The 21,479-nt window shown below is 46.8% G+C and overlaps 1 protein-coding gene and 1 long non-coding RNA gene across 2 annotated transcripts in view; one reads left to right on the top strand and one right to left on the bottom strand.

Annotated features, from left to right (window-relative positions):
• The window catches only part of GRM3 (glutamate metabotropic receptor 3), a 97,959-nt gene extending 77,389 nt beyond the window's left edge, over positions 1 to 20,570 (bottom strand). The window contains exon 1 of the mRNA XM_083701427.1: positions 19,847 to 20,570. The gene's annotated coding sequence lies outside the window, so the exon portion shown is untranslated. The remainder of the gene's footprint in view (positions 1 to 19,846) is intronic.
• LOC310826609 overlaps positions 1 to 21,479 on the top strand; it is a 249,990-nt gene that overhangs the window by 200,193 nt on the left and 28,318 nt on the right. The gene's annotated exons all lie outside the window — the stretch shown is intronic.

Here is a 21,479-nt window from a genome sequence, read left to right as displayed (position 1 = left end):
AACAGGCTAGATTCAACTCGGTGATGTGTGTCATTCTATTCTATATGTGAAGTACAACATTTGTGTCTGTAAACAGGGTTTTGCACATGGCTGGATGGGGGCTATTTGGCAGAAACCCATCAGGTGAAATTGGTGTGCAAGGGATGATTAATAGACATAATATTTGCTGATGTTCCTAGCTTGAAAACAACATTTCTTGGAGCAGAGACAGCAAGCACATTGATTGTTGATTCAGAAAAGTAATCGGTATGAAAAGCACCTTTTCATCTGACAAATGCCAAGACCTTTTGGTTTATTGAAGGTCCTATATTCTCTGTGACAGACAACAAGGGAGTCATTTCAGGAGAAGATTTTTGATATTTAAAATGCAACCAAAAGGACACAATTTCACTGGGTTTAGTCACTAATACAATTTTGGAGAAAGCCAACTGCTATCCATCACCAGGTTTCTGTGATGTCTTTATTGGTGGAATCCAGAAATAGATCAAGGTAAATGTCTAGCACTTGGTGGCTCTCCCTGGGTCCAATTTTCAAAGGCGGTGTTTTAGTTGCTCATAATTAAGCCTGTTCTACTGTTGCTTTGTTGTGATGTTCTGTGTCACTATATTGATTTTTTGGGGAGTAGGCTTCACTGTTGTAATATTAACTTTTATTTTCAGTACATTGCCTTGAATAGCTGCCGGAAAGCTGACATACAAATTTATGTGGCAAATAAAACACAATGGCCTTTTATGGGCTGGCATGTCTAGGAATGCATGTCTAGGGACACAGGTAGTGATATGGGTTAAACCACAGAGCCTGGGGCTTGCTGATCAGAAGGTCGGTGGTTTGAATCCCCGCAATGGGGTGAGCTCCCATTGCTCGGTCCCTGCTCCTGCCAACCTAGCAGTTCGAAAGCACGCAGTGCAAGTAGATAAATAGGTACTGCTCTGGTGGGAAGGTAAACAGCGTTTCCGTGCGCTGCTCTGGTTCGCCAGAAGTGGCTTTGTCATGCTGGCCACATGACCCGGAAGCTGTACGCCGGCTCCCTCGGCCTATAGAGCGAGATGAGCACCACAACCCTAGAGTCGTCCGCGACTGGACCTACAGTAATGGTCAGGGGTCCCTTTACGTTTACCTTTTTATGTCTAGGAAAGGGCAATACTATTGTTTTATTTGTTGTTTTGTTTATTTCATTTACATCCTGCCTTTCCTCCAACAATCACAAGGTTGTGTATGTCATGGTTCTTCTCCACCTCTTACAGCAACCCTGTGAGGTTGGTTAGGAAAAGAGATGGCGACTGGCCCAGTCATGGCTGACAGAAGATTTGAACCGGGGTCTCTACAGCTACAGTCTGCCACTCTGACTGTTAAGTTGTGGGTTGACATAGCCGACGACCAGCGATTTCTCCAAATAGCTCTTTATTTCGTAAGCTGGAATAGAACTGACTGCAAACAGCTCAGCCGGCCTGCTTTTATAGGCAGCCGGCTGTCAACATTGTAATAACAGCCCAGAGTTCCTGCCTAAAATAACTGACGCGGACCTGAGGGAAAACTATATACAGTATCCCCCTGCTGGCCCAGGGTGAAACTTCACTACATAACACCCCTCCCCACCGAGATAAGGCGTTAGTTACAATCGTAATGGTTTCCTTATATACAGCACTACGCGTAATGGTTCAATTAGGCACAAAAGCATATTGGTTACATTTCCCATACTTAGACCAACAGTGATACATGTCCAACAACATAGTCCTTTAAATAAGTTGGGCACTTGGAAACTCTGCCAGACCGCCGGGGACTGGTAGCCAAGTCCGGAGAGCCACACAGTTCTTGCTGAGGCTGTGGTGCGACCCTAGGTGGCGTTGGAACCAAATCCCCTGGATCCGCTGCTGTGGGTGGAGCCTCCGCAAGTGGAGTGGTCTGAGTCTGTGGTAAGTCTGGCAGACCCTCTGAAGCGGCTTGGTTCGGCTCCACGCTGGCAGTTTGCGAGGGAGGTGTAGGTGGGGCCTCGCCATCTGTACGTGTCTCTTCTGGAGCCGCAAGCGCAGTTGGGGGCACCTCGGTAGTGTCCAAGTCCCCAACCCTGCGCCTAAGCTGGTCTATGTGCCGTCGCCACAAGCGTCCGTCTTCGAGTGCCACCTGGTACGAGCGAGGTCCAGTGACTCCCACTACTGTGGCTGGCACCCAAGGAATGTCCCCCACATACTTCCGGGCAAAGACCTGGTTTCCTGGGACAAATGACCGTGGCGCGTTGGCACAGCCTGGGGGTTCAGCCACGGCAAAGTCCGGGTGTAGCCGGTCGAGCGGTGACCTGAGGCGGCGGCCCATAAGCAGTTCAGCAGGACTCCTCCCTGTGGCCGCATGAGGGGTGATGTGTTGCACGAACAAGTATTCGGCGACCCGCTCATGCCAGTCTCCCCGGTCCAGGCGCGCCAGTGCCTCTTTTGCCGAGCGCACCATTCTTTCCGCTTGCCCGTTGCTGGATGGATGAAAGGGTGCCGTTAGGGCATGGCGGATGCCCAGTCCCAAAAGATACCGCTCAAACGTGCCTGACGTGAACTGTGGTCCATTGTCAGAGACAAGGACATCAGGACACCCATGTGTTGCAAACAGGCCTCGCAGCACCCGGATGACAGCTTCGGTAGTGGTGGAGGGCATCAGGGTGACCTCCAGCCATTTGGAATAGGCGTCCACCACTACCATAAAGGTCCGGCCGTGAAAGGGGCCAGCCAGATCAATGTGCACCCTCGACCAGGGTGTCTTTGGCGTCTCCCAGGTGTGTCCCTTAGCTGCCGGTGGTGCAGGCCTCGACTCTTGGCAGGCTTGACAGGCGGACACCCAGGCAGTGATGGCATCGTCCATATTAGGCCACCAGACGTAACACCGAGCCAACACCTTCATTTTGACAATTCCCGGGTGGCCAACGTGCAGAGCCTCCAGGACGCGCTGACGGAGTCCCTGGGGAATCACGACGCGGTCTCCCCACAGCAGACAGCCGCGATGAGCTGAGAGTTCATGTTGTCTGGTTGCGAAGGGCTGGAACTCCGATGCAAAAGGCCCTTGTGGCCACCCCCTCCACACCCAGTTGAGCACCCGGCTGATGGTGCGAACCTGGGAAGACGCGGAGGCCACAGTGGCAGCTGATACAGGCGCTGCCGAAAGATCCTCAATCAGAAGGAGCGATGAAGCTGGAGCCGGGTCTTCCACAAATGCTGGAAGAGGGCAACGGCTGAGGGCGTCGGCATGGCCCATCGATTTCCCCGGGCGATGGATGAGCCGGTAGTGGTAGGCAGCCAGGAAAACAGTCCATCGCAGCATGCGTGGCGAGAGGACCGGTGGAGTTGGACGATCACCGGCGAGGAGGCCCAGGAGTGGCTTGTGGTCAGTGATGAGGTCAAAAGTCCTGCCATAGAGGTATTCATGGAACCTCTTCACTCCAGCCACAAGTGCCAATGCCTCCTTGTCGAGCTGGCTGTAATTCCGTTCCGTCGGAGATAGTGTCCTGGAAAAGTAGGCAAGTGGTGCTTCTCTTCCATCTGGAAAACGGTGACTAAGGACAGCACCGATGCCAAAAGGTGAGGCGTCGCAGGCAAGGACCAGCGGCCTGGATTCACTGTACTGTACCAGCACACTGTCTGATGAAAGGAGAGCCTTGACCGCGTTGAAGGCCGCCGTCTCCCGATGACCCCAGGCCCAAGGCGTCTTTGTACTAAGGAGTCAGTGAAGAGGCTCAGCCACTGTGACTTTGTGGGGCAGGAACATGTTATAAAAGTTCAGCAGCCCCAGGAATGCCTGCAACTCCGTCTTGTTCTTTGGGGTGGGGGCCTGCTGGATAGCGCGGATCTTGGATGTGGTCGGGTGAAGGCCGGAGGCATCGATAAGATAGCCCAGGAACTCTACCTGTGGAACGACGATCTGGCACTTCTCCCTCTTTACCTTGAGCCCGGCCTCTTGGAACCTGGTCAGCACGGCACGGAGGCGCTCGAACAGCTGCTGGTGTGAGTCTGCAGACACCAAGACGTCATCAAAATATGGTACCACGCCCGGAAGCCCTTGCAGGAGACGCTCCATAAGGCTTTGGAAGATGCCAGGAGCCACACTCACCCCGAACTGCAACCGGCGGCAACGGAATGCCCCCCGGTGGGTGACGATCGTCTGGGCTTCAGCAGTGGCACCATCGACTGGCAGTTGTTGATAGGCTTGGGCAAGGTCCAGCTTAGCGAAGACCTTACCCTCACCCAGGGAATGCAGCAGGTGTTGGACAACAGGAACCGGATAAGCGTGCTGCTGAAGTGCCTTGTTGATCGTGCACTTGTAGTCAGCGCAGATTCTCACCGACCCATCTGGCTTGACAGGCGTGACGATGGGGGTTTCCCACTTGGCGTGGTCAACCGGCTCCAAAACTCCTTGGGCGATCAGTTTGTCCAGTTGTTCGTCCACCTTAGCCTTGAGAGCAAAGGGAACCCGGCGTGGCTTTAGCTTGATGGGGGCGACTTGTGGATCAAGGCTAAAGGAGATGGGCGTACCTGTATATTGCCCAAGGTGCCGTCAAAAACCTCGGCAAAGTCTTTGACCAGACCCTCAGTCTCTGCGTTAGAGATGCAGTTGATGCCGGTGACTTCCAGGCCGAGGGCATCAAACCAGTCTAGCCCTAGGAGGCTTGGCCGCTGACCTTCGACCACCACCAACCGGAGCAGGCCCGAAAAATCCTTGAAGGCAATCCGGAACCGGCCAACGCCTACCACGGGAATGTCGTTTCCCTGGTAGTCTCTCAGGTGTACGCGGTGAGAGTCAAGTTGCCTTTTGGACACTCTGGGTACCAGTCTTTTGATGGTGCTCCACGACACAATGGACAGGGCAGACCCGGTGTCGATCTCCATGTCACATGGAGCTCCTTCAATGAGCACCGTGACGTTCAGCTTGCGTCGCGTAGGCGAGTCGGTTTGGCCAATCGTGGTTCCAGACGGGCAGCGGCAGTTGGTGAGAGCGAAACAACTTTCCTTGGCAGACTGGAGTGAAGGCTTGGACTTGCGAGTCGATGAAGGGGGGGTGTCAGACGGAGCCGATCGGCAGACCTTAGTGATGTGGCCCCTTCTGGAACACTTCCTACAGATGGCGTCTCTGAATCGACACTTGGCACGGGAATGGTTGCCTCCGCAGCCGGCACATTCCGGTTGGCCCTTGGACTTCTGTTGGAACTTCCTGTGCTCCCGCTTTGTCTGGTGCACGTCATCGCCTTCACTGGAGGATGCCTCATCACTGCTGGCCTCTTCATGATGCACCGGAACTGGCTCCCTAGCAAGACGCTGGCTGCTGGACTTGCGGATCTCCTGGGCGGAGCGTTCAGCAGCTTCTGAGGCCACAGCCTCCTCAATGGCTTTCTGCAGCGTGAGGTCTGGCTTGGCGAGGAGACGCCGTTGCAGATGGATGTCCCGGACCCCGCAGACGATTCGATCCATCAGGGCATCGTCTAAGTCTCGGAACTCACAGTGCATTACAGCCTGTCGCAGGGCGGTGGTGTAGTTGTTGATTGACTCCCCCTCTGCCTGGTTCCGGTGGTAGAACGCATGGCGGGCAGCAATATTGGACGGCTTTGGTGCGTAGTGGTTGCGGAGCTTCTCTTGGATCGTGTCCCATGGTGTTGCCTGGACTGCTTCGGGCACAACCAATGCTCGGGCCGTCTCAAACACCTCAGGCCCACAGAGGCTGAGGAATAGGCCCCGCTTACGATCCTTTGATACTGCTGTCAGCTCGTTGGCTTGGAGGTAGCAGTCGAACCGAGCGAGGTAGGAATCCCATGATTCAGAGGCTGGCGCAAACGGCGGTAGAGGCACAAGTGAAGCCATGATTCCGATGCCGGCGTGAAGGGCGATGGATGGAACACAGTGCTCTAGCCAGAACAGTCAGCTCTGAATTGCTTCTGTCCAGTGATTTCACTCAGTGATTTTGCTCTGTGATTCAGCTCAGTGATTCAGCTCAGTTCAGAGGCTGGCCGCATCTGGCTGTGCTCTGATGTCCATCTATCCCATCCTCGTCGCCAGTGTTAAGTTGTGGGTTGACATAGCCGACGACCAGCGATTTCTCCAAATAGCTCTTTATTTCGTAAGCTGGAATAGAACTGACTGCAAACAGCTCAGCCGGCCTGCTTTTATAGGCAGCCGGCTGTCAACATTGTAACAACAACAGCCCAGAGTTCCCGCCTAAAATAACTGACGCGGACCTGAGGGAAAACTATCTACAGACCTGAGGGAAAACTATATACAGTATCCCCCTGCTGGCCCAGGGTGAAACTTCACTACATAACACTGACCTCTGCAAACTGTGCCAGAAATACCCTCTCCTGGCTCCTCCCTGCACCTTGCTCTTGGCAAGGATTGATAACTTTTTCCCCTGTCAGGCAAAATCAATAAATAAATTGCTTGTCATGTTGGAGCCCTGCCAGAAGAAAAAATGGGCAATCCTATGGGCTGAGGAAGGGGAGCACTGATGGCACATAACACACACTGTTAGCTTTTTGCTTCTTGGGAACAGCAGTGCGAGGTTGTGCTACATTTCCCTTGTCTTAAATTGTAGGACATTGCTGCCCCCCCAGCCCAAATACAGCATGCTGATTTCTGCCCTGCAGCTGAAACTTATATTTATGCTAGGCTCTAAATCCCCCCACCCCCGCAGGAGTCCCCAGCCACTTGGTCCAGGGTGGGCACACTTGGAATTCTGAGAAAGTGTTGTGGTTGCCAGTCACAAAATGGCTGCTGAGAGCAGAAAAAGAGGCAAGGTGATGTCATGCCCATCCATCAACCATCAATGGGAAACGGCACCTGCACTAGCCACTGCTGTACTCACTCACACTCACACTGACAAAATCCCTCACACTTTGATCTCTGAGGATTAAAGGGAAACTGGAGCAGAGGTGCGAAGCCTTTTCCAAGTGTCCCTGCATTCCCCTTTTAAGTCTCAGAGATCAGAATCAGACTTAAAGGGGGGAGGGACTTGCAAAAGGCTTTAAGACAGCCCCACACTTCCACCTGAGCAAACAGGAGTGCAGAAGCAGTCTTAAAGGCTTTGCAAAAGCCTTTTTGAAGTTTTCAAAGGGCACTTTTGCACAGGACTTTAATTCCCACTCAGCTGATGAGTAGGAATTAAATCACGGTGCCTTGGCTGAACAATTTTGTTTCCTGCTGAGAACAGGATCATGCAGCTAATGCAGAATTAAACTCTGTCCCTGCACACCAGCTGATTTCCTCAGTGGGGGAAATGACCCTGTGAGCCCAATTGGACCCTCTGGTGGGCCAAAACTGGCCTGCAGGCTGGTGGTTCCCAATCCTTGCTCTACCTGGGAGGTACAACAAAGCTGGCTGAGCACATGCAAGGAAAACATAGCACATGCAAGGAAAACATTGGTACATTGAGCTCAGTATCATCTATAGTATCATCTCCCTCCCTCCCCAGTCAGTGTGGCCAATGGGCAGGGATGTTGGGAGTTGTCGTCCAGCAATACTGGAGAGTCACAGAGACAGATAGCAGTTCTGGGGGCTTTCAGATGGCCTTTGCAGCTAACTGGAGATGGCAGGGATTCAATGTGCATATGAAGCACCTCTTCCTTTTATTTCCTCAATTGTGTCGGAAGGAATGCACAGAGGGCAAGCAGTCAGTCTGTGTGATGTGTCCATACTGTGGCTATAGCAAAAATGGATTGGTGACCCAGTAGTATTTCTGACATAAACTTGGTTGTTTTCTAAATGTGCAGGCAGCTGGACAAGCGAATGAGTCAAAGATTTTTTAGAATGAAAAAGAAATCTAGTTTTGAGTCTTGCATTGTGTGTATTCCCTGTTTGCAAAAAAAAAAACACAGAGAAGGCTTCCTCGGCTATTATCCAGCCTAAATGCAGCAGAGCTGTGCCAAGTTCAGTGCTGATTTAAATCTGAGGAGCATTTTGTGATATATAAAAAATAAATAAAAATTTTCAACAAAAGCCTTCCTGAAGGCACACTTCCTACAGCCGTTTCACCAATGATGACTAATGAAGCTTCCAGCTACTGCTCACAGGGGACTGAGACAAGTGTTAGGGTGTGAGAGGCTGAGAATGCATTCAGGCGAGGAATCAACATATTTGGGCGATTCATCTTCTGTAACTGATGGAAAAGTGGAAAGAAGCATGCCCCACCATGCAGATGTGCATTACACAAAAGGTCATCCTTTGTCCACCTTAAAAGAAAGATTTCACACATCAAGACTACCCAGCGGTATAGTTTAGAGAAAGGAGGGCTATGGGTGGGGGGGGTGAACAAGGATGGTGAAAATCATATCTTTTTTGTGGACAGAGACTTCCCGCCTCCCTCTTACTTGATAAAATAAATTATGGTGCCTAAAAGTAGCTAGTGATGCTATCAGGCCCAGCTCTATAAATGGGAACTGTTCTCATGTTGCCAACCTCTGCACCTTCCTCACGGAGGTCCCATGGAGAAACACTGCATATGTTGATGCAGATGAAATCAGCCTTCCTAAAGTCCAGAGGACATGTCTGACTACTCTCAGCTTTCTCTTGCCTGTGTATAATGAAATCCAATAGAATACGATCACTTCCTCCCAAGGTTCCCTGTACTTTCACTTCATCATTCAGTACCTTCCTGTTCATAAGGGCCAGGTCCAAGATAGATGATCCCCTTGTTGCTTCTTCCATCTTCTGGGAAATGAAATTGTCAGCTAGGCAATGGAGGATTTTGTCAGACCTTACTTTCCTGGCAGAGTTTGAGTTCCAAAAGATATTGGAGAAGTTGAAGTCTCCCATGACTGTTATATATCTCCTTTTTGAATGTTTCATAATCTGCTCTAGTAAGGCACCGTCCAAGTCTTCAGTCTGGCTTGGTGGTCTATAGCAGACCCTTACAGTAAGGTCACTGTTGTTTCTCTCGCCTACACTTTTTACTCATATATTCTCAATCTGCTTTCCATGCTCCAGGTCATGGATCTCTTCACAAGTGTTACACGTTCTTTACACAACATGCTGCTGCTCCTCTCTTCCTGTTTGGTCTGTTCCTTTTGAGCAGGTTATACCCCTCAAATCCTACATTCCAGTCATGAGTCTCATTCCACCAAGTTTCAATAATGCCTATTAGGTCATATTTGCCATCCTGTATTAAGAGCTCAAATTCAAACTGCTTGTTTTCCAAGCTCTGTGCATAAAGACAAGAATACTGAAACTATGAGTCATTCACTCCAGCTATTTCCTTCCTGAGGTTTCCTGCCCTTTAGCGGGTTTCTGTAGCACCACCTCAGTTTCTTGTGCATCACTGAAGATATTATCCCCAGTGCCAGGTATTTCCCTGTTGTCTATACAGTGGTACCTCTAGTTATGAACTTAATTCGTTCCAGACGTCCGTTCTTAACCTGAAACTGTTCTTAACTAGAGGTGTGCTTTCACTAATGGGGCCTCTTGCTGCCACTGCGCCGCCGGCACACAATTTCTGTTCTTATCCTGGGGCAAAGTTCTCAACTAGAGGTAACTCTTCCAGGTTAGTGGAGTTTGTAACCTGAAGCGTTTGTAACCTGAGGCATTTGTAACTTGAGGTACCACTGTAGTATTTTCTCCCTCCCCCTCAGGATTTAAAGCTCTCCTGATCAGGTTTGCAAGACTCTTAGCAAACACATTCTTGCCAGCCGTTGTGAAGCGCAGCCCATCTCTTGCCAGAAGTTCTTCCTCAAAGAAACCGAGACCACAGCTAGACCTTTCCGTACAACACCACCTGCACAGCCAATGGTTTACTTTTAGTATCTTCCTGTCTCTTTATATTTTAGTTACAGCTATGTTGGGTTTTTTTATTATTATTCATGCAAGTTATTGTAAAGACAATTAAGAGAAGATTTACTGTAAATATCACATGAACAAAAAAAATATGTTTTCAATGTTGTTTTAACTACATTGAACTCTTTTAACATTTTTTAAAAAAGAGTCACGCCATTTTTATTCCCTAATCTTGAAAATCTCCCCGTGCTGAATTGCTTTGTGATTTATAGGAGCATTTGAAGCCCTGGAGGAGTTGTCTGAATTTCAGTATCATCTCATGCTTTTATTGAAGGGGGGGGGGGGAGTCCTCCAACCCACTCCAGTAATTAACATTACACATTAGGCTTTTCTTTCTAACAAGTAAGTGCTCACAGTAATTTCGAGCATCATTTGCTGCATATAATATCACAAGTAATTAGTAAGCAGTATTAGGAATTTAGGGAGGGCAGGGGCACATGACAGTTTGTGTTGCTATTTAAATATATCCTCTCCAAGTGGGGCCTGCAGCAAAATGCTGGTATGTGGGGTGCTCCTGCTCACTCTTCAAAGTCCCCTTCCCCGCTGCCTTCCATTTCATGCACACTGAGCATGCTCAGCCATCATTGGACCATTTTTAAGTCTCCCTCCCCTGGGCCTTTCCCCTAGAGCTTTGTTTTTGTACTTTTGCAGAGCCCACTTGCACCTGTGTTTTGTGTGAACAACTGTGTATAGAGTGATTCACTGCAGGCATTGCAGATGGAATGCTACAGATAGACCGTCTCTGCAGGAGAACCAGGCTGGGTTACAGAGGAGGGCGGGCTGAGCAGGGGACCACAAGAGCAGGGCAGGGCAATCAGATTTACACCAAGATGCAACGGTTTTCGAGTAGATTCAAGGGAACAATGCAGTGTTTGAAGAGCATTGATATTCATCCTCACATCTCTTTATCTCGTGAATCCTCTTCTCCCAAGAGCAAATCATGTGCCATATATGAAAATCAGGCTGGATTTCTTATGCACCAAATATAATTCTTCTGAAATTAACTCTGGGATTGATTGAAGGAACAAGAATAACATCCTCTAGTCATAGTTGTTGAAGGGACCGCCCAATAGCATTTGTTCTTAAGAGTGGGCTGGAGGAATAAGATGGAGCAAAATTTCAGAGAAAATAAAGGCTTTCAAAAGAGGAGGGATTCAACAAAGAATAGTGGAGGAGAACAGAGAAGGATTATGTCCCAGATGGTAGATGTTAGCACATAGGGGATAGAAAACTTAGTTGAAAAATATTTTCCCCCTCTGATTTGAGATTACAAGGAACTAGGGGCTGGTGGGAGATACAAATAGGCATCCACCCCCATACAGAAGGAGAAAACCAGGCTGCACACATGCAATTTGTTTGAGAATCAATGGAGACTGTGCTTTTTTCACCCTGTGTAGTCCACACAGAATTTGGATCTGTTTTGTAAAGATCTATTTGCCCCTGTAAAGCTCTTCTTGAGAAAGTGGTTTCATTCTGACAAATTTTGCGGGAGGTGGTCTTTTTAAAAAAATCAATCAATCACAAACTGAAGTGGTGGAAATGTGCAGGTAGAAATGGGAAACTGAGAGAAATTGAAATGAACATATTTGTCCATCGGGGCATCGCTGCTTCATGATAGCAGTCAACGCTAGAGCATTTCTCCGTTTTCTCAGGGCTGAAGGAAAAGTTAGTGGTGGTAGCAAGCTGACTTATCAGATGAAGTGGGGTAGGTGGGTAAATGGGAAAGCACATCCATCATGGGAGATCCTGAAAAGGGAGGAATTCTTCATCCATCTAAAAGGGCTTTAACTTCTCAGTGTTGAGATGAAAAGAGAAAAAAATGTGTTAGATCTTGGAGTTCTTCCCCCTCATTGCTGTCATTGATGTTTTGCCTGAGTAAGGATTGACTAAAGAATTAAACCTTGAATTACAGGTAAATTCCTCAGTTAACATACTGATTTGGTTAAGCAGTGTGCAATGATGGCTATTGGCAGCTGAGATAAGGGAGAGCAATGGTTGAAAAAAATTAAATGGATTAAAACATTTAACTGGCTTTAGGTTGTCTAATGAGTTATTAACAGACTATATAATCCTCCTCTATCCATGTCCTCCACCCGCTGTACTTATTATTCTCCAAAGATAAACATGGCTGCTTCTAGTGGGGTTTTGTTTTCAAGTGACTTGTGTCTATATCACTGAAGACCTGCAGCCAGTGAAGGTGAGGATCTGCAAAGCAATTCAGGGGGCTGGGCAATTTTATTTCCCCAGCATGGGGAATCAGCCATTGTGTCCCAGGCTCATTCTACGGTATTTGTAGTGAATAGGACCTTGAGTGTCAATGTAGGGGAATATCTTGCCAGAGATCCTGGAAAGTCAGGGAGGGTATAAGGTTGCCCAAGGCCTTTTCTAGAATATGGAGACTCTCCTTGAAAATAACCATATCCTCTGGTTAGGAGTGTGGGATGTGCTACATAAGTGGCATTCAAGTACAACATTCCTTGTTTGCCTAGAATGGGCATGCAAAGGGAATGCTTGTTCCAGCCAGTCGAAAACTTCCTGTTTCCTCCTGGGCTGGAGCATCCTTCCTTTTGCATGTGACTAGAGGTGGGCGTGACCTTACCTGTGCAGGTAACAAAAGCACAAGGTACAAAGCCCTTCTCCCTTCTTTTTGACTTCCTCTCGTTGTTGAAGCAGTTTTTTAGCTAGAGATGTTTTCAGCCAACAGAGGACAAAGAGACTATCTCCATATGGGATAGATTCACATGTATTTTTCTGTAACTAAGTCTGCCTTCAGGGATCCAACTGTGAACTGATGCTGCTGCTGCTGTGAGTAAACTACTTTTATATACAGTCATACCTCGGGTTGAATGTGCTTCAGGTTGAGCGCTTTCGGGTTGTGCTCCACGGCAACCCAGAAGTAACGGAGCACGTTACTTCCAGGTTTCACTGCTCACGCATGCGCAGACTCTCAAAATGATGTCACGTGCATGGGCGGAAGCGGCAAAACATGACCCGCGCATGCACAGACGCGCCATCACGTCTTACGTTCTGTTCAGGATGCAAACGGGGCTCCGGAACGGATCCCGTATGCATCCTGAGGTACCACTGTACCTTAAATAAGATTGTGGAGTGTTTATTCTTTTAACAGGGAAATAAGGAATCTTACCAGGAAACTATATTGAGAAGCTTAAACAAAGCTTGCAACCAGCTACCCGCTGTTGCTAGTGCAAGTTAGGAAGGATATTAATAAACAATATATCCTCTCTGGCCTCCCTGAACATTCCCACAAGGAGTGACAAACCTTGCCTGCTCCATGGAATGAGACAGGATGGCATTTATGCAGTCAAGAAGACCAAGGCATTTGGAGAGAAAGAGTGGCATGAGAGTGTGGAATATGAAACAGTCAAAGACCCCACTGGGGTACCAGTAGGCGAAGCTGCATGGGTTTGATTGTGTGAGCTTGTGGTGCCCAGTCTGGGGCCTTTGGGTGCTGTTTGACTACAGCTTCTGCAGTCCATGGCATTTGGCCTGCAGTTAAGCAACATCTGTGACCTTTGATTTGGCGGTGGGTCGTTCTGGGTGATGTGATATGAAGCATAAGGCTGCCAACCCTTGCTCCCTTGACATAGTGACTCCAAAAAAATTAGTTATTGACTGGATCTATAGAGGAAGAGGGAGACCAGTGAGTGAACAGGCCTGGGGAGGGGGGCAAAGAACTGACCTAGGTGACCCTTTTGGCCCCCTCAATCCTACAATTGCAGGAAAAACAATCTTATCATGTCAGTGACTAAGTCTTAAGTCCTCTGTGCACTAACTTACCTGGAAATAAGCCCCTTTAGGCACAGCAAGACTGACTTCTGAGTAAATAGGAATGGGATTGCAATGCAAGAAAAAACAAAAGTGCACAGGTGAGTTTCCTTTTCTAAACAGTCATATTGACACTGTAAATGTCATTTAAATAGCCTCACAAGGAAACTTCAAATAAATATATCTCATCATTATGTGTATTCGACTGATTATGTTTCTTCTAACTTCATCCTCCTCTCGTTTTCTCGGGGGTAAAAGATAATATTTTCCCCCTGACCAGCTTGCTGAGTCTTAAAAATTGCTGCAATTGCATTTGAGTTTATATTACAAACAAGATAAAATTCCCTAGTCTGTCTCAATTTCTCTCCTAGGAAAGCAGAGTTCAGTCAAACTGCACAATTAATTTGAGATCACTTTTGGGAAGAAGAGGGGTGGGTTAGGAAAAGGTTGTGTGAAGCTCTGCAGCTCTCTTCTGGGGGATTTCAGGTCTATGCAAGGAAGCTTAACTCACTTTCCTATAAAAAGTAGCTCATTGTTTTCCTGGAACTGTCCTATCAGGTATGTTTTCCTTTAAAATTGCAGGTTGCATCCTTTTCATCCTATGGCAGATGCACACCCTCTATATGCTTGAGTGTCTCGTGCTCCAGAGCTTGCCTTGTAATGCCAGAAAGGTACCTCTTGCACAGCTGAGAATCACAAGATTTGGATGCTCAACCTTTGTGTGTGCATGTGAATCGTTGCAGATGATGTTAAGTACAACAATTTAATTTACTGAGATTGGGAATGTTTAAATGCATTACTGTGTGTTTAATTCTGGAATGTTCCCCAGTAATTATCCACCTTCCTCGTCCAAAGGAAATATACATTCTGTTGCCTAATGGCTGTGTGGGTTGCAGTGCTGCTATAACCTTATCGTCTTTGCATATCAGCAGAGATGGACCTTTATGGCCTGATCCCATCAATTCACTGGTGTTGTTGGGTTTCCCCCCAAAAGGAAGGAACCACTTTGATCACTTAACATGATATTTTGATGCTAACTATTCTGATATATCTCTCTGTGATTCCATCAGCATTGTGCTCAAAATTGCCACAGTATCCTGCTGTGTGATACTGCCTCACCAGCACAGCTGCTGGTGTATCACTTCTTTTTAGCAGTCATGCGCTGGTGCATGAGTCTTAGGCTTGGGAAGAAAGAAGCTCTTTGTAACAGCTGTAGATGTGAATGAAATTTTACACGTGCAATATTGATATCTAGCCAAAAAATAATAATGTGAATAAATCCTGGGGAGAGATTTGAAATGACTGAAATGACTTGAAACATTTAGAGAAAAAGTAGAATCTCTCTCTACTGTTTTTTTGACAAAGTGAAGCTGGACCCCATAAGGACTTATGCATGTTCAGTTGTATTTTTACTTTGAGAAGAAGACTCCCTCTCTCCTCTTCAGAGCTTACCTGCTTCACAAACTTTTGGCAATTAGCTATTTGTACAATAAATGCCATGATTGCAGGTGTGCAATGCAGGTTTTGCATTGCATAACCCATTTCAGAGGGTTTCCTTTTGCAGAATTTGGAATGCTGGTTCTCATAATTTTGTCATAGTCTGGGAAAAAGGATTTATGAAATAAAGGGAAGCACTAGATGCATGTGAGTAGAGATATGTGCCAAGCACAGAGGCTATGTCTATTTCCTGGTCCTGTCTTCTAGTTTCTTGCTGCTCAGTCCATGTGCTTTCAGGGCTGGAACCTTGAGAAAGAAGGAACCATGTGGGCTAGATTAAGAAGAGAGCGAGGAAGCACAGTCTCCCAGCATTTAGCAACAGCTCTCCGCTTGTGTGTTAAAGCCCACCATCTAGCATACCCGTTTTGGGTTTGTCCTCTGTCACCCAGAATATGATAGTAATTTGTCCATGATTTTTGTGTTCCTAGATAGTTTTCCACTGAATTACTCACTCCCAGTTTAAAATTACACTACATTTCATAGGGCAGGCCATCAATTTAACAGTGCTTCATAATGTTAGTTCCACCTTGTTTTGCTTGCAGTTGTTATGTTGATTGGGTAACTACAATTCAGGTCAACTGACAGTGCAAGCTGAATCATGTCTACTCAGAAGTAAGTCCTATTGAATTCAGTGGGGTATACTGCCAGGAAAATGGGGTTAGGACTGCAGTCTTTGTCATGATAACTAGGTTGCACCGGAAATCAAAGGTAAGAAGTTATTTATTCTCAGTGAGCTAAAGTTTGGGGATTGGGGCAAATGGCAGGATGAACTAAGCCAGGCCGTGAATTAGCATCTTGTTTCCATGGGTTTTGAAAATGTTTTCATTGTACAAAGGAACTGTCGCTGAGAGAAAAAAATAGGGGGGATGGACTCTGTAGCTGTGGCTCTGACTGACATAGCCTATGATAATTTGGACACAGGGGAGCTTTGGGTGTTAGGAATGGGGTAACTTCAGCTGGAAAATTCATTCTTGTATCTTACAGCTGGTTTGCAGGCAACACTTAGAATCAGAGATTTGCAATGCAGGAAACTCAGCTAAAGCACCCATGACTTAAGGGTGATGTGATGGTTTAGCCAGCTTACAGTCATTCACACATCTGAAAACCCAAGAGATTTTTATTTTTGCCTTATCAAAAGCCTTCGGTGTTCAATTTGGTTATTGTGTTAATTGGAGCCCCTATTTATTAATGGGAGGCTCTTGCCTTTTACCAGCTACATGGCAGGCAGAAATGCATGACGTTCAGTTCAGTCACTGATCCCCATGTCCTTAAAAAGCTTTCATTTGTACATTAAAGGCACCAAAACAAAAAGGGAAAAAGAAAAGGTGAAAAATACAGAAAAATAAAAACTAATACATAACACACACTTGTTAATGTACTTATTAATGTACTTGTTTTTCTTTGTGTGTATGTGATAAGTGAAACTCAATAAAAAGAATTTTTTTAAAAAAGCTTTCATTTGTTGGGTTTTAGCTGACCATGCCCGCTTTTAAGGCACAGAGCCTCTGTCGGAAAGAAAGGTGGCAACCTGGTGCTTAAGTTTCTCTGCACTTGGAATGGACCCCTTCCTATTCTTTAGAGGAAAAGATGTCATAGTTGTAACACAGATTAACTGATTATATCTGTGTGAAACATTTGCTCCGTGCAACTGGTTCTCAGCACAATGCTCACTTTTGCTCCCTCGTTATTTCTACACTTGCACCTGGAAATTATAGGTTCAGCTAAGGCCAACCCCACATTATTTATTAGGGTTCTAAACTAACCAGGAAAGGGGGGGGGATAATCAGCTTGACCTGCTCCTGTGCCTTGAGTGGCAGCTTGATGTGTGGAAAAACTACAATCTGAAGCTCTTCACACCATAGAACTAAACATTATTACTTGCTAATGTCTGCTCTGCATATCAATCTGTGATCAAAGGCAAGGCTGAAGAGTTGGCAGCCCTCAAATTCAGGTTTTTGTTTCACTGAAGTTGCAGTTCTGTGGGTGGAATTCAACTAAATTTTAGCACATGGCTAAGTTAGGTCCATTAATTTCAGTAGGTCTATTCTGAGCAAACTGAATCCCACCCTATGCACACTTACCTGGGAGGAAGGGGCTTTGAAGATAGCATGGTTTAGTACACATGCTTAAGAATGAGCTGAATCTGTTCAAAAATAGCACAGCACAGAACATTAGCTATATATTACTGTACCCTATAGGGTCTGAGCTGATTCTCATGGCAGATTCATCTAGTGAAGAATGCAAGTAACATGTGGTGAAGACCAGCATGTGTGAAAATGTGATCACAAATCTAACTCACTCCACATAAATTGATTTTGAAACAATAAGCTCATGTACTCAGCTGATCGCCACCAAGTGTAGTCAACTGATGTCTATGTCTATGGGAACCACAGTTCTCAGTATTGGGAGGATGATTTCTCACTGATATTTATTAAAAATGCTGCATTTTATGTAATGTATTTTGAACATATGCTGGCAAATAGCACCCCCTAAAATGCCATTTTTTAAAAAACAGCAACAGCAGCATCAAAGAGTCTTGTAGCACCTTAAAAGACCCACAGTTTTTTATTTTCATATTATTAAGTTATTTTAGTATCCATGGTACAGAATTTGAGAAAAATTGTTTGTGTTCTTATGGCTCTACAACAGCTGATCACAGAAACATTGATAGTTTTTGGATAGTTGGTACAATGGATGATACAGGGGTAAAATATTTATGGACAAAGAAGTACAAAAGGCTGAGCTGTGTCTCCTTCCACCATTGAAGTTCTGTGGCTCTGATCACTCACTAATTAATGGGTCAAGAAGGTTTCTCATGCATATTCACAGATCTGCCCTACAACTGAAAGATTATGTTCAAATATTTTAAAGCATTTTGTTTTTTGTTTTTTTAAAATGTGTTCACTTGCAGCTTCATCTAGAGTAAATAAATAGTATGGTTTTACTCTGTAAATAGTATGGTTTTACTCTGATTGCCTGGATCAAAACATGCAAACAGCCAGCAATATCATTCATGCAGAAAGGGGGGAATATCCTCAAAATGTACAGCCATTGTTCTGTGACAATATATTTGATCAGGTGACTTCTACACCTTGCAAATTGTTTTCATGAATATTTAACCAACCAAGGGATTGTATGAGTGGAAATTCAGGCTAAGTCAGTGTCCTTAGGCTGTTTGACTTTACATTCTGCCAAGAAAGGTATTTTAAAACTAAAATTTGATCACTTCCCTACCAAATCAGTTAATGGCATTTCTTAAAGATTAAAAAAACACAGAGCTACAATTGCTTTTCTTAGATAAATACATTTTAAAGCTAAGTCCTGGATTCCACCCCATTCCTCTGAAATTGGTACAAACAGTAAAATTATTAAGCAAATAGACTTGAAATTAAAATGCATACAGTAAATTAAAAGGTGTGGAAAATAACTGACATAAACTATGTATAGTGCTAAATATATACATATGACCCACATTCCAAAGGCAAAGATAACTTCTATAGCAAGCATAAAAAGAATATGCATATACACAAAACATACAAAAATGAGTATAAAATGAGAAAGGTCTTGCCAACAGAGAAAACAGTGAAAAGAAAGATATAAATAAGGATTGGGCTATAGTTTCATAACTAAACAAATGTGCTTTGGGTAGGTTGCCCTAGAATATTGGTGACTATGGAATCACAATGGGAACAAGGAACCGAAGGTGATCTTCTGTTTTGGCCCCCCTGTCTGAGGACTGACATTTTTACATAAAATAATGAATACACTCTGACAGCTCAATCTAACAGGAAGTTTTCTCATGCAAGTCTCCTGGAAATAAATGGGAGCTTTGCAGGAGCATTCAGTGGGGCTTGCACAGCACCTCCTGGCAGATTGTCCCCAAAATGTTTAGATCTCTAACCACTATATCTGGTCATTTCCGTGTTCTGAATCTCCAAAATTTCACTCTTGCTTTGCCTTTAAGGAGGAAATTCTGTTTGTTATTGGCCATCAGATTTAAGAGCCAAAAGCCTCATGCAACAAACAAACAAACAAGTAAAGCCCTCTTGGCTGCAAGTCTCATCATGCCATTTGCTTCTCTCAAATTTCTCTCTCCTCGCTCTCTTTTTTATTTGGGGCATGCAGGAAGAGGTCAAGAGAGAACAAGAGGGCTCACACCTGCTACATCTTTTGAAGGCTCCCGTTTACACCCAGGAAATAAAACAAGCCGGATTTCCAGCCCCTGCTTCTCTGCTCTCTTCCCCACTGCAGGAGTGCCAGGTCCCTGCTGCAAACCCTTTCCCACTTGCCCATCCCTTGCATACGAAGTTCGAAGACTTCCCGGGAGGAGCCGACCAACGCTGACCATCCAGGCATGCGAATCCAGAGTCAAACCACACTTGGCCCAGAACATGAAGTCCATCATAGAGGATTAGAGTCTTGGAGGGGGTCTTGGGGGACATCCAGCCCACCCGCTTGCTCAGCAATGATTAACCACAACACCTTCTCTATTCCAAATGCATATATAATAGTAATTATTATAGATAATAATATTTGGGGAGCCACTGCGTAGGGCTCCACCTTCCTCCTGGAGGGCTCCTGAGCCTTCGCTTTCCCTCTGCGCGGATCCCCTTCGGATTCAGTCATTCCTCGCCTGGGCTGCTGGCCCAGCTTATCCCGAAGACACCACGACGCTTCCCGAGCGAGCCCTTGCGCCGAAAACTTTCCCCCTGCCGCCCTCGCCCGCTTTCGGTCCTGGGCAGCTTCTCCCGAGGAGGAGGCGGAGGATGTCGCCTTACCTGGCGCTGGCGGGCGACGCTCGCTGGCGGCGGCGGCTGCACTTCTGGTCCTCCACATCGTCACCATAGCGCGGGCGGGCGGGCGGGCGGGCGTCCTTAGAGATCCGAAGGAGATGTGGAGGCACCCCGGGGAAATGCCCGCACCCTCTTCCGTGGGGAAGGTGGTCCTCCTCCTCTTCCTCCTCCTCCTCCCCCTGACCCCCCGCCCCTCTGGGCATCAAGGCTGGCCTGAGCGGAGACGGGTGGGGGCCAGGGGGCGTCGGGAAGAGGCAGCGCGCAGCGGAGATCGGCCCCCTTTCCCAAGCCCTCCTCCTCCTCCTCCACCCGCCACCCTTCCCCGCACAGCCCCAAATCGGAGAAGTTTCACTGTCCCCAAGTGATGCGCTTTGCTGCAGCCCCGCATCTGGGGACTGCTGCTCCCTTCCAAACCTATCGCCTCTCTCACACACACACACTCTCTGCCCCCCCCCCAAATCCAGAGCTCCGGGCGACCCCCCCCCCTTGCTCGCTTGCCTAGGATTGGGCTAGCAGGATGGACATGGGGCTAACTTCGCATGGCCGGCGGCTGAAATCGGCAGGTAGCCCTTGAGAGGTCTAAATCTGCCTTCTCTCCTGCTGCAGCCCCGTGTTGCTTCTGCTCTGGAGTGACAGCCCTGGAGAGACAGACTTTGATGCGCGCCTCGTCCCCCTCGGCTGTTTCACTCCACTTGCAGCCCGGGCAGGAGCCCCAGCCCCTCCGGTCCCTGCTTCTGGAGGACCAGACGCGGCCGTCTCCTAGCAACGCCCTCATCAATCTCCGCGGGATGCTCTGTGATTGGGCCGGGCGGAGAGGGAGACGCGCCCGTTTCCCTTCCCCGAGAACGCTCGGGATGCTGCAGCCTGTTGTTTGCATCTTTCCCGCAGCGATAGGTAGACAAGACCCACTGGCTTGGGGGAGCTGGATAGTGGGGCGGCGGCGGCGGGGGGGGCGGGGGAGGACAGAGAGAGGCTGGAATGCAAAATCAGGGTCACTATTCCGCTGCCTCTGCCTGCTTCTGTCCGGGGTGGTATATCAACTTAGATTCTCCTATTGTCTCTATTCTGAGAAACAGCCATTCACAAACTCCTCACTGTGGTTCATTGATCTTAATGACAGTTTGGCTTGGAATTTAAAATGTGCCTTTAATAAAGTGTGCTTATGTTCTCTGACAATCAACAGGGGAGTGAAAGGGGGGGAAAGGTGAAATAATCATGATGATAAAAATTAAGAATCTTTTAGGATATTTAATATATTAGGTATTGTACACAGTATAATACATACAGGTATACTGTATAGTTATTATTAATACAGTATAACTTCATATATATATAAATATATATATATATGAAAAATGAAGGACTTGTACCAAAACAGCCAGGTGTTAGCAAGCTCAGTGTCTTTCAACACATGGAGGTGAAAACTGGGGTTAGAATGAAGATAATTCAGCCGCCCTCTCCCAAAAAACCTTGGGGGCAGTGGTCCAACTCTGTACGGGTACAATATCATTTGAGAGCTAGCTATGGATGCATCTAGGGAAAAGACATTTATTTATATCCTACTTTTCAAAATTAAAAATCCCTCCAAGGCAGAATGCAACAGGAGAAAACCATAAAT

The sequence above is a fragment of the Podarcis gaigeae genome, assembly GCF_964106915.1.
Source record: "Podarcis gaigeae genome assembly, chromosome: 10".
Lineage (NCBI taxonomy): Eukaryota > Metazoa > Chordata > Lepidosauria > Squamata > Lacertidae > Podarcis > Podarcis gaigeae.
Note: the sequence above shows the minus strand (reverse complement) of the source record. Positions and strands in the feature narration are given on the sequence as shown.